Source organism: Peromyscus leucopus, unplaced genomic scaffold (assembly GCF_004664715.2).
Source record: "Peromyscus leucopus breed LL Stock unplaced genomic scaffold, UCI_PerLeu_2.1 scaffold_257, whole genome shotgun sequence".
In the NCBI taxonomy this organism is placed as follows: Eukaryota; Metazoa; Chordata; class Mammalia; order Rodentia; family Cricetidae; genus Peromyscus; species Peromyscus leucopus.
The window spans coordinates 184591-199786 of record NW_023505131.1 but is presented as its reverse complement, the minus strand read 5'-3'; the positions used below and the strand labels follow the sequence as shown (position 1 = coordinate 199786).

At 51.1% G+C, this 15196-nt stretch overlaps 1 pseudogene; it reads left to right on the top strand.

Moving 5' to 3' along the window:
- Positions 1-1960: 1960 nt before the first annotated feature.
- Positions 1961-14355, top strand: LOC114694155 (annotated as a pseudogene).
- The last annotated feature ends 841 nt before the right edge of the window (positions 14356-15196 follow it).

The following is a 15196-nucleotide window of genomic DNA, read 5'->3' as shown; positions in this document are numbered from 1 at the left end:
CCCTGGCTGTCCTGGAACTCACTCTGTAGATCACGCTGGCCTGGAATTCAGAGATCCCCTTGCCTCTGCCTCCAGAGTGCTGGGATTAAAGGCGTGCCACACCACCTGGCCGAATTTTTTTTTTCTTTTAAGAAATCTCATTTGTGATCTTTATGTTCTTTTTTCTTTTTTTTAAAATCTTTGACGATATTGCTTTCTCAGTTTTCAGTCTTATTCTTCTGCTTCCTTTATTGCTTCGGTTCCTTCTGTCTTATTTCCTCATCCTCTTTTGCTTGGCGATTCTGGGCTGGCTGGCTGGCTATGCTTAAGAATGAGATGCTAAGCCGGCTCTCAATGCTTCTTTTCCAGAGTGGAACTAATTTGCAGCCACCGTTGGCAGAGCCAGACCTTCTAGCACCATGTAGTAGGAGCAGAGGTCTTGAGACAACTACGTTTTTGTTTTTTGTTTTTCCCTATCTGCGCTTTTCCAGAAAATTCCAGACACAACCATTAAAAACCAGCCTGCTGAGGCAGCAGCACCCACCCTCTGCAAACTCGAAAGCATTTCACTTCTCTGCCCTCTGAAGCTTTGTTTTCCATATAGCTCCTGTGTAACATGAATCTTAGAAGGTCTTATTAATAAAAACAAACCCAGGAGCTAGACATTGGGGTGAACACTGGAAGATCAGAGAAGCAGAACAAGCCACAGCCACTTCACCTTGCCAATTCCTCAGCTGATCCTGTTTCCTCAGACTGGATGCCTCTCAGCTGAACTGTGCTGCTCAAAAGCCTAAAAGCTTAACCAGCTCTGTTCCTGGTCCTCTCACGCCTTACATACCTTTCTTCTTCCTGCCATCACTTCCTGGGATTAAAGGCTCTTGTTACCACGCCTGGCTGTTTCCAGTGTGGCCTTGAACTCACAGAGATCCAGGTAGATCTGCCTCTGGAATGCTAGGATTAAAGGCGTGTGCCACCACTGCCTAACCTCTATGTTTAATATTATGGCTGTTCCATTCTCTGACGCCCAGATAAGTTTATTGGGGTGCACAATATATCAATCACACTGGTGTGGTATGAAAGGGGCTTCGGAAGGAGAGGAAAATATTCTGCCTTATTTTTGCTAGAGATTCTAAAATTTTCAGGGGTAGAAAACAGAATGGCTACGAGGGCAGTCGAAGGTGCCTGAGCTTACAGATGTGGTGTCTTGCAGGCCAAGCCTTAGGGTCTTGGGATTGGGTGCAATTCGAGACAAATATCAGGACAGCCTCTCCTCACACAGCAAGGATGAACATACAGATTTAAATATAGCTCAGAACTTGGGGATCAGCGTACATATTATGCCCACAGGACTGTATCCAAGGGATGGGCTGGGGAAATTATCTCTTGGGTCCATCTGCATGTCATCGTTTTAGGAGGCTACTCTCTCGCTAGGAAAGAGAGATGGTGTTTCCAAATAAATGCGGAGTCCTGACTTTGAAGACGGACAATACAAAGACGATGCATCAGTCCTTTCGTCTCTTGTTTCAGCTGTCTATGAACAGTCAAGGAGGGATCTGCCACTCTTTTCAGCTGCTTTCTGCGAGTGGACTCAAGTGAAATAAGGGTGCTGGTAAAAGGGGCATGTGGAACTGAGTCAAGAATGCTACCTGCCCGGCGGTGGTGGCGCAAGCCTTTAATCCCCAGCACTCGGGAGGCAGAGGCAGGCGGATGGATCTCTGTGAGTTCGAGGCCAGCCAGCTGGTCTACAGAGCGAGATCCAGGACAGGCATCAAAACTACACAGAGAAACCCTGTCTCGAAAAAACAAAAAACAAAACAAAACAAAAAGAATGCTACCACACTTCCGCCTCGCCGCCCCGCGCTCTGCCCCGCCCCTTTCCGCCCCGCTCCGCCTCGCCCCGCCCCGGCCGCCTCTCCGCCCGCTCCGTTCAGTCCTACTCCGGTGCGTTAACTGCCTGCTCCGCCCCGGAAATACGTTCCGGTCTCCGTCCACGTAGCTAGGGAAAGGTCTATCGCGAGACTTCCGCGTCCGGCGCCCAGATCGCGCGAGACTGCGGAGGGAGCCAAGGCTTGTGGCGCGCGCGGCGGCCGCGACAGACGCAAGATGGCGACGGCGACTATAGCTCTCGTAAGTGAATCTCTCGCTGCGGGGATGGCCGTCAGCTAGTGGAGTGAGTCGTGGGCCCGGCCAGGGCATGGAGGGCCCCTGGGTGCGCGGCGGCTTGGTCGGGCCCCACACGGATCCTTTTGTGGCCCTCCGGCACGCGGGGCGGGGGCGGAGCGGGCGCGCGCCTGCCGCGGCTGTGGCTGTAGCTTCCGGCTGGAGAAATGCAGTTTCCGGCAGCTGGGCGGGGTGGGCTGGCTGCAGGCGCCCCCAGCTGAGTCTCCGCGGGCGGTCCTCGCTCTGTTGAGGCTGGACGACCGTCATCTAGGCGGGCGCGGCACCAGGGAGCCGTGACCCGGCTCCTGGCTTACGCGACTGCGCCCGTGTTGGGGGCGCGGAAGGGGCGGACCCATGGCATTTGCTCTGCGCGGTGGTGCACAGAGAAGCGGGTTTCCGATTCTGTTACCCCACGCGGGAGGGCAAGGACATCCTCCCACATCTTTCGAGCAGTCATTCTGTCCCGGGCTCTGTTGGAGAACCCGACAGTCAGTGCCTTCCTTGGTCGCAGATCTTGTGGGCATCCTAAGACTTTGCTAACCCGTGTCTTGTGCTGGCGAGCCTTGACCTGCTCTGCTCAACGTGTCCCTGGCCAGTCAGGAATATTCCGGGGGTGTCTGCCCCAGGTCTTCCTCCCCACTTACTTTAGGAACCACTTTTCTCTCGGCCCTAACCCACTGCAACCCGGCCTTTTGTTAACTGCCACCTCACCCAGAGGGATGGAGCCAAGGTCTGAGAACACTTAAGCAGGTGACTGGAGTCAGGACTGGTAGGGTCAAGTAGTATACCCAGGCTGCCATTGCTTGGCCCTAGCTGGGAGCTGCACCCTCACACTTGGAAAGGGGCACTTGCTACAGCTTCTGACGGATAGATATAGTGTGTGCCAGTCACATCATGGGTGACTCTTTTTTTTGGTTTTTCAGACAGGGTTTCTCTGTGTAGCTTTGCGCCTTTCCTGGAACTCACTCTGTAGCCCAGGCTGGCTTGAACTCACAGAGATCCACCTGCCTCTGCCTCCCAGAGTGCTGGATTAAAGGCGGCGTGCGCCACCACGGCCCGGCTCATGGCTGACTTTTTAAGAGATCTGCTGCTTGAAGCTACAGGAGCAAATGGTCTTTGTGTAGAGACAGCCAGATGGTTGAGTATTTGGCGACTGTCCTTAGGGGGCTGTCGGATTATAGAAGAGACGGGGATAAAGTATAAGATACTTTGAACAGCACGGGAGGAGAGTGGATGCCTCATCTCTGAGTAAACCCAGTATTCATGCAATACTGAAAGGTTAGCTGGGGGGCGGGGTCAGCTCTACCACAGCTTGGTGCGGACAGGTAGTGTCATTGTGGAGGATGGGCTCGAGATGGACATGGGCAGTTAAGTCTTACCATTGAAGCAGTTGGAATAGTCTTTGTCCTCAGTTGACTATGAGGCCCTGAGTTGTCTTTTTTCTTCCTTGTTTTGCTGCATCCACAGTGCTCAGTACAAGCCTGGCTACCCAAGCAGCCACTGCAACCAGTGAAGGGACCTGAACAGATGGAAGAAGCGTCCCTGCACGCCAGTCCCATCTCTAGGCCTGACCCTCTGTCAATGGTACTAATCCTTTTTTACCAATCTTTTAAATTCCTAATATCTTTTAAAATTTCTTAACTTTTTTTTCAATTCAAAAAAAATTTAAACTTTAATTTTAAAACATTAAAAAAGACAATTTTTCAATTTAAAAATTTTTTTTCTGTTTATGAAACTTTAAATATTTTAAATTACAATTATTTTTCTTAATTCTTTTTTTTAAAATTTTATAATTTTTCTAATTTTCTCCTAATAAAATATTTTTTTTTCTTAATCTAAAAAAAAAACCAAATAAACACATTCTCTTTTTTTTATTATTTTAATTTTTTTTTTTTTTATAATTTTTAATCTAAAAAATTTTTTTTTTCTTTTTTATAATTCTTTCTTAAAAAACACAAAAAAATTTATACATCTTATTATAACCATTTTTACAATCTTCAACATTTTTTTTTTAAAAAATTTTCTTTTTCTTTTTCTTTTCATTAAAAAACAAAAAACAACAAATTTAATTTTTTAATTTTATTATCTAAAATTTTAATTATCTTTTTTTTACTTAATTATTTAATTTTTAATTTTTTTACAAAACAAAAATTTTCTAATCATTTAAAAACCAAAAACAATAAACAAAGACACATTTAATTATTAAACAAACACAAATACCAAAAACGATATTTAAATAAAAAAAAAAATACATCATTTTTTTTCTATTTCAATACATATCATAAAAATTTTTTATTTCATTTTTTAAAAAAATATTTTTCTTACACTAAGATTTAAAACAACTTTCACTATAATTTTTTAAAAAAAAACAAAACTTTAAACTTTCTTTCAATTAAAAAATTTTCAATATTTTTTTTCTTTTATAATCAAAAAAAAATCTTCATTATCAAAAAAAACAAAAATCTTCATTACTTTTTTGAACTTTTTCGAATCAACAAATAACAACAAATTTTACTTTAAAAAATATCTATTTTTTAATTATTATCCTACATTCTTTTTTAATTTAAATTTTAACAAAATATTCACAAAAGAAAAAATTTTTTTTTTAATCAATTATTTGCATTTTTATTTTTTATCTTTTTAAAAATAAAAAAATTAATTATATTATTTTTCTTTTTCAATTTTTAAAAATTTAAAAAATATCTTATAAAATTTTTTAATTTTATTAAATTATTTTAATTTTCAATTTTTAAAACTTATGCATTAAACTTAATTCAATTTTTTTTTATCAATTTTAAAAAAAAAAATATTATTTCTTTTTAAAAAAAACAAAAAATTAAATTTTTTTTTTAAAAGCCAATTCTCTTTAAAATTTTATAAAAACAAAAACAAAAATTCGCCAATATTTTCTCTTTCATAAAAAAAAATAAAAATTAAAAAAAAATTTTAAATTATTTGCACAACATCAAACATGCTAGCACCTGTTGCGCTCACCTTCCGCAGAGACCTACAGGGACTTCATGCGAAGCTGGTTCTGTAAATCTTCGCAAGCTGCCTAGGAGCTAGGCCATGCCCCTGCCAAGAGGAGCTTGAGGCCTAGATTTTAGGTGATTTGCCTCAGGTTATTTAACGTGTTTTGTAATGGAAGTAACTGTTCTGAGCTGGTGAAGGGCAGAGCTTGGCTTGTGCACTGGAGACGCTCAGCAGCACTGTCCCTCAGGGGGCTTCCCCTCTCTTGATGCACCACTGCTTGGTTGGGGGAGCACTGACTGCAAGGCCTCTGTTTCCATTGCCCAAGGTGACAGCCTGTGACTGTTAGGTCTTAGACCTGGGACAAAGGGCTAAGATGCATATTAGTGATTAGCCGGGATAACAAATGATAGTTTTCTCTAGGCTTTCCTGGTGACTGGTTAGAACAGAATTCTAGATTGTTGGAGAACTCTCCACCATGGTAAATGGGCTAAATTGGGTGGTTTTCCTTTCCCTTTCTTTCCTGTCCTGTCCTGTCCAGTCCTGTCCACTGTCCATAGGTGAGCTTTCCCTGGAATGCTCATATGCTTTGTCTGCTGCTTTCAGCACTATCCTGATCCTGGGTGGCTAGTAATTTGGAGAGGCAGTAAGTTATACATGTGCCAGATTCTCACTTCTCAGTGGTGTCTGGCTGATGCCTGAAGCATGCTTCCCTGTGGGTGGTAAGAAGCAGCTTCTGTTGTGTGGATGCCTGTGTGTACCCACGGGACTCGCCTTTCCTTTAGTTTACTCTGGATAGCATTTCTAAGTCACGGTGGAGCTGAGCTAGGCAGTAGTGCAACACTGGGTTTGTAGCACCAGGAGCAGCTCCAGGTATGCTGCTGGCTGTGCTGCTGTCTCCCCTTCAGTAGTCTGATGACCTGAGAGACCCCCTTTGTCCAGGTTGGCCAGCCTCTGGCTTTGTCTCCAAGAATGGGCACAGTCCTGTCTGGTGTTTTGATACTTGTGGAGCGTGTTCTTGAGCTGTAGTGTAAGCACATTCTGACTTCTGTTCACACTACAATCTCTGAGAAGTTGGGGTGGATTTTAGGGCTGTCCATCACATCCTACTCCTTATACATTGCCCACCTCTATCAAGGTCTGTCGGGTGGCAGGGGCTACTCCACTAGGCCATTTTAAGAGCTGCATATTAAAGGGCTGCCTTTAGACAACAGTGTGCTATGTTTCCTCTGGGGTGGGTCTTACCCAGTGTAGAGAGCTAAGTTCCCAGCTGTCTCCTAGGACAGCTTTGTACTTCGGCTGCTGGGAGTAGGAAGCCTAGATTGAACCAGAGCTTGTGGAATTACTGGAATAAAGGTTGAGCTTAGAGGCCTGGCCCAAGTATGTGTAGTTAGTGTCTGATGGAAGCAGTGTCCTGCTGCCTTGGGAAGGATAGGAGGATACAGCAGCTCGTCACCCTGTCATCTAATCTGGCTCAGTCTGTCAGCAGAAAGGGGTGGCTTTCCTTGGCCTTGGGCTGGAACACTGCTTGCTCTCTGTCCTTTTTCTTTTTGTCCCTTCCCGGGAGACTGTCAGCTTGCTCCAGCTGCTGCTCTGCTTTCTGTCAGAAGCCTGGGTGGCTGCAGATGTGCTGGCAGGGTAGAGGGTCTAAGGGCAAGTACAAGGTGCGATTGGTGCTGGTAAGGAATACATCCTCAGCCGACTTCTTAAGCCCTTGCCAGCCTCCCTTGTTCTAGATGGGGAAGGCAGCCTGCAGCTTTGGAAGAGGAGAGGGTCTGGGTGATGGGTTTCTACATGACTGTTGTTACATTTCCTTCCTGCCTGCAGCAGGTCAATGGCCAACAAGGAGGGGGGTCCGAGCCTGCGGCAGCGGCCGCAGCAGCGGCGGGGGGGCGGCAGTGGTGGCAGCAGGAGACAAATGGAAACCTCCACAGGTATTACCATAACCTTCTTTTCCGTCGTCAGACCATGCATCCTTGGGCCTAGAGAGACCTGACTGGGGCAAGTAGGACATGTGGTCGGGGAAGTCCAATGAGCAGCCTCTGCTTGCCCTGCCCCCTCCTCAGCAGGCTTCTCTTCGCCTCTTTTTCTATGAGAGTCCATCTAGCTGAAGCTGGCAGCAGGGGGAGGAGATGGGATGATGGGAATAACTACAGCCTAGCCCTCGGTGGTGCTGGCTTTGAGCATTAGCATTGTGCAGAAGGATGGGGCCATTTCAGAGTGGCAATGGGCAATGTTGTGTCTAGAGCCAGAAATAGGGATTTCCATTTTAGCTCTTTGTTTTCATGTAAGTAAAACCAACATGTAAATCAAAGCACAACGTGTCTTGGGGGACACCCCCCCCCATGCTTCTCTGGGCTTATTGGTGGGTGTGGATGGATTTTGTTCTCTAGTCACTGGCCCATGGGAGTAAGTCTTCTGGGACGTGAAGCTGGGCTCTGTTGTTACTAGGTGATAGGTTCCTTTATTCCCGCCTCCACAGAGTCGCACAAGGTTTCAACAAGGTAGTGTGGTGGCCTCTGACTAGGCCTCCAGGCACTGGTGTGCGTGGGGGGGGGGGCAGACAGAGATATTGGTATGCAGCCTGGATCTTGGGAAGTTGTGGGGCTAAAGCTCTCTGTCCTGACTGGCTGGCCAGTATGCATTGGTTGGTGGGAGAAGGGTCTTTTGTTCACTAAGACAAAGAAGAGATTGAAAAGTTTCTAGGGGCTGAGAAGAACTGGCTTTTATTTCCATGGTGACAGCCTACTCTAGTGTCACAGCCTCCTAGGCCTGGGGCAGCTGAGAGGGCAGAGGACAGATCTAGTATGATTCAGACTGCAGGCCTTGGTCCCATCCATTGCCAGCTCTTGAGAGACTTTGGGGTCTTGGGACTCTGCCCAGGGGGGTCTTATAAGCTATCCTGCCTTTTGACCTTTGACCAGAAACTCAGCACTCTGGCATCCGTGATGGGGGGTTTATTATGGGTTTTGAGTCAGGCAGACCCTACCTGCCTCCTTTGTTCTTCAGTCCTTGCCTGTTACTCCTATGCTGAGGGCCACCTTCTCTGCTGTTTTTCTCTCAAAGGCTGTGTCTGAAAGCCTAGAAGTCTCACCAGAGGTATTTTGAAACTGCTTAGATACGTAGACTGGCTCTGTCCATTACACACTGGGCTTTCCCTGCTTACATGGCTGTTTCTCTCTCCTGCAAACAACTTGGAAATGGCATTGATAGGAAAAATGTAAACACAATTCTGGTAGCATTTGATTATGTTGCAGCAAGTGTGAAGCCCTCCCTCGCCAGTCCCATGTGTTTTACATTCATTTGGCTAGGGTCCTTGCTTTTGGTGTGCTGAACACATGTATGGCATGCAGGAGTGTTAATCGAAATGGGATGGAGCCTCTTGGAGGGCTCATAAACCAAGGAGAAACACTTACCTTCTTGGGGAGTTGTGTAGAAAGACTGTCTTCAGGGCCCCAAAGGGCATTATTGGAGGGAGGCCCTTGCCTTATTCCTGCGTGGCCCGAGGCCCTCGAAAGGGCTGTTGAGGGAACCAAGAGGCTAGAGTGCCAGGTAGCCTGTAAATGATGAATCTTCAATCCTGGTTCTGCTCTCTTGCTCTGGAGAACAGCAGAGGTTGGCTGTTGTACAGGAGTTGGGACAGAGACTCTGGGGTCAGATTGTCAACAAGGGGGTAGTAGGCACATGCTCTCCTATGATAGTTGCATGAGGAGGCCATTGTACTGCTGGCCCTACAGGGTACCTGCCTGGTTGAATATGTCCTACCCATGAGTCAAGCCTGTGACGGGAACCTTTAGGGGATAGCAATGTCTGAAGGGAAGGCCTGCATCCTAACCAGGCAGGAGGTAGCTTGTACCGGGGCTTGTTTTTACTTTGGTTTAAGAGTCTAGAGATTATAGAGGGCCTGTGGGGTTTCTGGAACATAAGAAATTTGGGGTTTGCTGCTCAAACACTCCCTGTTTCCTACTCCAGGGCGCAGATTCTATCAAGATGGAAAATGGGCAAAAGCACAGGCACCAAGCTGGGGCTGCCTCCCCTGACGCCGAGCAGCAGGAGGCCCTCCAGAAGGTGAGAGTGCACCTCTGGGCACAACTGCTCAACTAAGATTGGTGAGGGAGGCCACCCCCCTGCAGACTGGGCTCCCCAGTGCTTCTCACTGCCATCTCTTGCAGGCCAAGAAATACGCAATGGAGCAGAGCATCAAGAGTGTGCTAGTGAAACAGACCATCGCGCACCAAGCAGCAGCAGCTCACCAACCTGCAGGTGAGCCCACCACCCTCTCTGCACGCCACTGCCACTATCTTGGGGCTGGCTCTGCTGGAGGTCTCCTGCCCAGCTTGGGCCAGGAAACCTCCACTGCCCCTCCCCATTACCTCCACCGTCTCCTCCTCTTCTCTGCCTCCTCCTGTGCCTGTGGCCGACTGCCCCCAGAAGGTGTTATCACTCTCCAGACTCTCAAGATTCATTCTCTGGACCACCAGGGTCTCTCTGAGGCATGAGTGGCCTGGCCTTTCCTCCTGTTGCTTGATAAGGCCCTTCTCCACCCCTCCCCACTCCTTCTCTGTAGCTCCGCCCAGTTCTCCTTCTTGGTCTAACCACTGGTGCCTCTGGGTCTCTACCACACCCAGGCTGTGCACAGCCATGGTGGCAGCATGTAGGTTGTGATCCTCCCTGCCCCTGTGGTCAGGCCTTTATCCCCTCGGCCCTCGGCCGAAGGGCAGTTTAAGGGTATGCTCCACTGGGCCCTACTCTAGGCTGGAGGCTGTGATATCTGTGGGAAGAAGCCTGAGTGAAGCTGTCAGGTTCCTGGGCTTGAGCCTCCCCCATCCCCAGGTCCAGCCCTTAGACGTTCATACTGGCTGTTCACTGTGCTCTGTCCATCCCTCTCCTCCCTTCCTTCTGCCTCCGCCGGTCTTGCTGCAAAGGCTGTGGGCGGGGCACCTGGGGCTCTGAAGCCCCCTGGGCAGGGTGCCAGTGACCAGCCAGAGTGGCCAGCAGTGTGGGAAGGCAGGCGGGCCCTCCCTGGCAGGGCGGGGACTCCGGCGCCTTGCTGCTGTCCGCGTGAAGGTGTTGACGAGAGCGGGAGACTGCTCGGCTCCAACAGACTGAACTCTGTCTTTACTGTCTTTCAGATGGCAGCAAGTGACAATGGGCTTTGGAGATCCTCTCTCACCTTTGCAATCGTCAATAGAAATGCTCACTTCTTCTGGGGCTCATGTCCTTAGTCAGGGCTAGAGGGGGGCAGTGCAGCCCACTGCTGGGGACCTTGCTCCCCTGGCCGGCCCTGCCCGCCAGCTCTGGACGAGCACAGCAGAGCGCCAGGCATGGTGGGGCCAGTGGTGTGGGCACTCACCCCGGGACCGCCCCTGGGGAGGCCTCATCTGCTCTGAGGGTCACCTTAAAACTAACCGCCAGGTAACTGCGGAGGGCAGCCGCGGCAGCCAGCCAGGGAGGGTAGCTGCCAATGCCAGGCTCATCTGTGCCTTGCCACCCCATGTGGGGGATGTACCTGTGGGCCTCCAGCTCCGACAGTCTCCAGGCTGGCCCGGGCTCTTGGGTTGGGGTCAGGCCCCTGATAAGAGAGGGGTCCTAACTGTGGCCCCATCATACTCTGGAGGGAGGATGGATGGATGGGGTGGGGGCTGGGGCCTGGAGTGAGCAAGAGAGGAAGGGCAAAATAACAACTTGGGTCACAGACCTAGCTCTCAGCAAAGGGGTAGAGCTCATGTGGCCATGACTACAGTAAGCAGAGGAGTCTGGGAAGGAGATGGCTCTTCCTTGCCCAGAGGCAAGTTGAAGTGGCCAGGCCCTATCCTGGGGAGATCCTATGGGAAAGACATGGCCCTTTCTCTGGGGTATCCATCCACTTGGAGGGCCATCCCTGGATGAGTTGCCCTCACATTTGAGACATACTCTGTCTACTCTGGGAAACACCTGTCTGAAAGGGAGCTGTTGACCCTCTGAGGAGTCCCGGGAGATTGGGCAGAGAGACTGTAGTTGAGTAGTCTTACCTTAAAGGGGAGACTTAATACTCTCTTGTCAACTGTGACCTGAAGGACAGATGTGGCTTCATGTCTGTGTGGGGCTTAGAGAAGGGGTGGCTCTATCCTTGAGGCCCTTCACCTGGGAAGAGCCTGAGGCTTATCAGGAGCCAGTTTGAGGGAATGACCTCCAATTCAGGGAGCTCCTAATGTGAGAAGATAGGCCCCACCTGGGTGAGTCCTGTGTTGGTGGACCTTTTAGTCCTCTCTCTTAGGGAGACTGGGCTATTGTAGGCCTGCTAATGTCTGAAGAAGTTCAACTGGTCTCTTGCCACTGGGACCTTTGTTAGGGTGAGAGGAGCCCATGTCTGTGTTAAGGAGTGAGGCCCTGCCTGGCACATGGGGCCCTCCCTGTGGCTCTAGAGCCCCTGCCTGGCATGTCTATAAAGTGTTGGAAGGAGCCTTTCCAGGGCATGGGGAGGTCCTTCATTGCAGTGGCCACTCACTGCTAGTCCTGCCAGCTCCCTGTCCCAAGGATCCTGAGGCTTCTTCATTGGGTTCTCTGCTGCTTGTGATGCTCTTACCTGGGCCAGCTCTTATGGCTACAGTCATGTGCTCCAAGCAGCTCTTTTTTTGTGGGAGGTGTTGGGATGGGAGAGTGTAGAGCACACTGAGTCCTCACCTATGGTTCCCTGCATGAGCAGCTTGCTCTTGTTCTCTCCAGAGAGCCCCTGTCTGGGCTCCCAAATCCTTCCCTGGGATCTCTTCTGGGCAATGGTTGCCCTGTCTTCTGCCACCCTCTCTTCTGGCCTCCATGCCAGTAGGTGTCTCTGGCTTGGACAGCTCCTCCTTCCCTCTTCTGTCCCAATACTTGGCTGGACTAGTGGGAGGATCTCCCAACCTAGCCCAGGTACCTGGCCCAGACTGGAGAAGTGGGCTGAATTACAGGGCATTCAGCCTTAGCTTCTGACCGCCTGTCAGCTCTGCTGCCACAGTCTGTCTGGGACCTGGGTGGGTCTGGGTACTTCCATGTCCTGCTGTTGGGCCTGGCTTACTTGGGGTGGGGTCTGCTGACCCCTAAGCCCTGGCTGCAAGGGCCCAGCCTGCACTTGACTGCTGCGTGGGGAGCCCTTCCACAGCAGAGTTGGGTGGGTGGGCCAGGACGGGAGAGGGCTGCTGAGTCTCCTGCTTCCTGACAAGCCAGTGGCTCTCTCCTTCTGTCCTGCTGCAGATGGCAGCTCAGCGTCAGCGGGCACTGGCTATCATGTGCCGAGTCTATGTGGGTTCCATCTACTACGAGCTGGGGGAAGACACCATTCGTCAGGCCTTTGCTCCTTTGGCCCCATCAAGAGCATTGATATGTCCTGGGATTCTGTTACCATGAAGCACAAGGTAAGGAGGTACCCCAGTGCCCCTAAGCCTGCCCCCCTATCTGCTTTCCCGGCCTGACAGCATCTCTCTGTGTTTTAGGGCTTTGCCTTGTGGAGTATGAAGTCCCAGAAGCTGCACAGCTTGCTTTGGAGCAGATGAACTCAGTGATGCTTGGGGCCAGGAACATTAAGGTAACAATAAGAGAGTGTGGTCTTGGACCTGTAGCTGAGAATGCAGGGCGTGCTTTGTGTACTCACATACATACCAGCAGTCACCACAGGCCTAGGCTGATGGTAGACTTTGTTCTTGACCTCTTTTCAGGTGGGCAGACCCAGCAACATAGGACAGGCCCAACCCATCATAGACCAGCTGGCTGAGGAGGCTAGGGCTTTCAACCGCATCTATGTGGCCTCTGTGCATCAGGACCTCTCCGATGATGACATCAAGAGTGTGTTTGAAGCCTTTGGCAAGATCAAGTCTTGTACGCTGGCCCGGGACCCACAACTGGCAAGCACAAAGGCTATGGTTTTATTGGTAAGTTTGGGGAAAGCCAAGGAGAAGAGGGAGCCCCCTGGTACTGGGGCCGGCCTTCCTCACTGCTCATCCTGCCCTGCAGAATATGAGAAGGCCCAGTCGTCCCAGGATGCTGTATCGTCATGAACCTCTTTGATCTGGTGCCAGTACTTGAGGGTGGGCAAGGCCGTCACACCCCCCATGCCCCTGCTAACACCTGCCACGCCTGGAGGTCTCCCGCCTGCTGCCGCTGTAGCCGCAGCTGCAGCACAGCCAAGATTACAGCTCAGGTACGAACTGGTGCGTGGCGCGGTGGACAGTGAGTGGGTGGCCAGGCCATTGATCCTTTGGGGTGGAGATAGCCAGACTGGAAACTGACTGTGGTTGCCTTTTCGTTGCAGGAAGCAGTGGCTGGAGCAGCAGTGCTGGTACTTTAGCTACACCAGGACTAGTGTCCCCAGCGCTGACCTGGCCCAACCCCTTAGGCGCTCTACCCCAGGCTGTCATGGCTGCCCAGGCCCCTGGAGTCATCACAGGTGAGTGTGAGTGGGTCAGGTTCTCCACCATTCTTTACCCTCACCTCCGAGGCTCTGTCTTCAGCTCCCCAGCCCATACTTACTTCAGTGTAAGACTTGAACCCAGGGCAGGCTGGCCATAGCCAACCAGCTCTACTCCTTCTCAGGGAGGGTGTATGTGTGACTGTTGAACTTGGTTTTGCTGCAGGTGTTACCCAGCCGCCCTCCCATTCCTGTCACCATCCCCTCTGTGGGAGTGGTGAACCCCATCCTAGCCAGCCCGCCAACACTGGGTCTGTTGGAACCAAGAAGGAGAAGGAAGAGGAGGAGCTGTTTCCTGAGTCAGAGCGGCCAGAGATGTTGAGTGAGCAGGAGCACATGAGCATCTCAGGCAGCAGTGCTCGGCACATGGTCATGCAGAAGCTGCTCAGAAAACAGGAGGTAGGTGGGCAGTGCCGGTGCCTCTCAGGGAGAGGGGGTAGAGTGTGCTTGATAGGCCACGGCATTCAGTCTCCTTTCTCACAGTCCACAGTCATGGTTTTACGCAACATGGTAGACCCCAAGGACATCGACCGACGACCTGGAGGGAGAGGTGACAGAAGAGTGTGGCAAATTTGGTGCTGTGAACCGGGTCATTATCTACCAAGAAAAGCAGGGGTGAGGAGGAGGACGCAGAGATCATCGTCAAGATTTTTGTGGAATTTTTCCATGGCCTCAGAGACTCACAAGGCATCCAGGCCCTGAATGGGCGCTGGTTTGCCGGCCGTAAGGTGGGTGGCTGAAGTGTATGACACAGGAGCGTTTTGATAACAGCGACCTCTCTGCGTGACTTTGGCCTCATTGCCTGGACTTGCACTTACCCCTTATTTCCTTGGGTTTTGTAGAGTGTTAACAGTGGTGTCCCTGGGACCAGGCACTCTGCCAGCCCATGCTGTAGTGTACATAAAGGTGCAGATACTGCTGGCCCTGAAATCCTGTCTTGAAGTTGGTCCCTTGCCCAGGCCTGTGTGGGATATCTTGTCTGCTTCTGTTGACAAGGCACCAGAGACCAGAAGGGTGTTTAGGCATACTGCGCAGCGTGAACGGAAGGGCGGGGTATTGGGGGGCGGGCATTGATTTATTCCACTTGCGGGTAGTGCTGGCTGCAGCCCTCGCATACATGAGTAGTGCTGAGAGAGGTTTGAATCTTGGAGCCATTGGATTCAGGATCAAGGGAGTGCTGGCATGCTGCTGCATCTACTTTGTCACAGCTGCTGGGATGGTCACGTCGGAGCCGGGCCGGAATTCCCGACATGCTCTGCGCGAGCTTGCTACGGGTCGTCGGAGGCGCCGCGCCGCGGGGCCTATTGGGAAATGCAGTTTTGAGCAGTGAGGGCGGGCCTAGGCTTCCGGCGGGCTGCGCGCTGGCGGTTGTCGCGGCAGCGGCGCGGTTCCGGCTGCGGTGCTGCGGCGGGACGAGCTGCTAGGTGAGCAGGCCGGCGGGATGCGGAGCCGCCGCGCGCTCCCCAGCACCTGAGAAAGCGCTGCCGGGTCAGGCCGCGCGCCAACTGGGCGCCGCCGCCCGAGACTATAGTCGTATTGAACGCGGGCCGAGCCTAGTGCCGACCCCGGCCGCAGTCCGGGTCCCGGCGGCCCGCCCCACCGCGCGCGGCCGTGCCGCTCCGCCCGCGCCGGCGCTCATGCGGGCCGAGCCCGCCCCCGCCCGAG